The sequence below is a fragment of the Epinephelus fuscoguttatus genome, linkage group LG9 (genome assembly GCF_011397635.1).
Source record: "Epinephelus fuscoguttatus linkage group LG9, E.fuscoguttatus.final_Chr_v1".
NCBI lineage: Eukaryota > Metazoa > Chordata > Actinopteri > Perciformes > Serranidae > Epinephelus > Epinephelus fuscoguttatus.
In genome coordinates this window covers 45,551,245-45,553,633 of record NC_064760.1, presented here as the reverse complement: position 1 = coordinate 45,553,633, position 2,389 = coordinate 45,551,245, and the positions used below count along the sequence as shown (strand labels likewise).

Here is a 2,389-nt window from a genome sequence, read left to right as displayed (position 1 = left end):
GCATTCGCTGGCCAACAAACTGGATGAACTTCAGCTACTGATGGTGAAAAACAGAGACTTCTCTACATCTGCAGTTTTGTGCTTCACAGAGACGTGGCTGTGTGGATGCAGCTGGCAAGCTGCCAACTCTTAAGAGCGGATCGTGACACAGAACTTTCCGGCAAAACTAAAGGTGGAGGTATTTGTTTTTACACTAACAGTAGCTGGTGTAATGACATGACGGTGATCCAGCAGCACTGCTCTCCTGATCTAGAATCTTTTTTCATCAACTGCAAACCCTTTTACTCCCCTCGTGAGTTTGCTTCATTCGTTCTGGTCGGTGTTTACATCCCACTGCAGCCCAACGTGCAGGAGACACAGCGTACGCTCGCCGACCAGATACTGTGTGTGGAGTGGACTTACCCAGAATCCTTATGTAGCAGCATAGAGGTGCTTATTGTCATTGTTTACAATGAGCGCTGCTGGGGGCCGCTAATGAGGTGGGCTGGTACAAAAGCGGCAGTCCTCCCACCGGTTCTTCCTTTGCGCTCCCATCGTCGCCTCTGCGTCACTTCCGGGTCGGAGGTCGTCTGGTCCGACAGGTATGGCTGCACGCTGCTTCACCTCGCTGGTCGTTTGTTTGCCCACGTGCTTAAGGCATTGGTGTTGTGTTGTAGGGCGACTGCCTGTGTGCTGCTCTGGCCCCCCTGTATGCGCTGCTGCGTTTGTTGGCTGTGGTAAGTGTCCTCTCTCTTTGTAGTATAGTTGATGCTATCAGGTGGCTAATGCTAGTGTGGTCGCAGGTAAACGCTGGTGGCTGCATGGAGCCCTCTCTCCCCCTCCCTCCTCTCGTGTGAGTGTGTGTGTGCCCGCGCTGCTGAAAAGGTATGTTATGTGTATTGTAGCACGCACCGAATCATGTTCAGTGTATTTAGCCATGCCAATAGCATTTTCCTTGGTTAGGTGCTAACTGTAGCCAGCTTATCGGGCCGCTGCTGCTTTGTCGCCGCTGCTGCTTTGTCTCCACTGCTGCTTTGTCTCCTGTTGTGTCTCCTGCTTGCCTCCATCACGTCTGCCGTTTGTCTCTGCTGCTGCTTGTCCTCACGGCACGGTGGCACGCTGTGGTCCTGTAAGCCGCTCTGCAGCTCTGCTTCCGCCATAGGCACTGTTGCTCTGTTTCACGTCCGGAGCAGGATGGTTGCTCGTCCGCCCGTCGCGGGCCGAGACATTATTTTTAACCGGGGTTTGGTCCCCCGTATTTTGAGTGAATGAGTGTGGGAGAGTGTGGGTTATATTCTATTAGCTTGTTTATTTTTATATTGTTTGGGTTGAACCTGATTTTGTTTGTTTGTATAATTTATTTGTTAATTAGGTTAATTTGAGAGATTTTGTATATGTAATTGGATAATTGTTTGGGGTTTGTTTTCTTTATTTAGCATTAATTTCTTTTTTTGCTTTGTCTATATTTGAGTATTTCAATTGGGCAGTTATTAGTTGTTATATTTTGTTAAGTTTAAACTTGTGATCTGCCCATTAATTACAATTTTTGTTAAATTTTGATTTATTGATTTTGTTTGTTTCATTGCAACCCCACTAATTTGTTTTATCATTCCCCTTTTCAGTTGCTGGAGGCCGGTGGTGGCGGTGCTGGTGTTTGGTGGTGGTATCCATCCTTCCGTCTTGTCCGCTGTGTTCCTGGGAGTGGGTTGCTTCACTGAGTGTGTCTGCCACGTGTGCCTGGTGATTTAAGTTGGTTTCTCTTTTTTTTGGTGGATCCTTCCCCTTCACTAGTCCTTGTCCACTCACTAGGCCTCAGCCCTGATTAGGTTCTTTCCCCCTCCCTGTGTGAATAGTTTTTTTTTTAAAAGAAAAATGATTGTTTAATAAAAAGTGTATTTTTTTTAAAACTTGGAACCACGTCTCATGCCCCTTTGAGGAAACGAACCTGTGTGTCTTGTATTGAAGAAGTAATTCCCTGGGTGAAATTCCCAGGGTGGCGTTGTCAAGCCCTTTTCTTGGTAACAGTATTAGCTTTATATCCTTTCACCTCCACCTCGCCACACTTAGTTATTGTCCTTGGCGACTTTAACAAAGGTAACCTCACACATGAACTCCCCAAATACAAAAAGTTTATAAAATGTCCGACCAGGGAGAAGAATATGCTGGATCACTGTTACACGACTGTCAACACCGCCTATCACGCCGTCCCCTGCGCCACACTGGGCCACTCTGACAGGCAGAAGTGAAAGGTCTGTAAACCTGTTGTGAGGTCATCTAAGAAGTGGAGCAGTGATGCTGTGGAGGATCTTCAGGCGTATTTCGCCACTACAGACTGGGATGTTTTCAGGACCGCCACCAATAGTCTGGATGAGTACACAGAGGCTGTGACATCATACATCAGCTTCTGTGA

At 47.2% G+C, this 2,389-nt stretch overlaps 1 long non-coding RNA gene across 1 annotated transcript; it reads left to right on the top strand.

The window, feature by feature from the left end:
• The first annotated feature begins 559 nt into the window (after positions 1-559).
• Positions 560-1,815, top strand: LOC125894723 (uncharacterized). Its single transcript, XR_007450097.1, has 3 exons — positions 560-581; positions 657-716; positions 1,602-1,815. It is a non-coding gene; the product is annotated as an uncharacterized LOC125894723 (long non-coding RNA).
• The last annotated feature ends 574 nt before the right edge of the window (positions 1,816-2,389 follow it).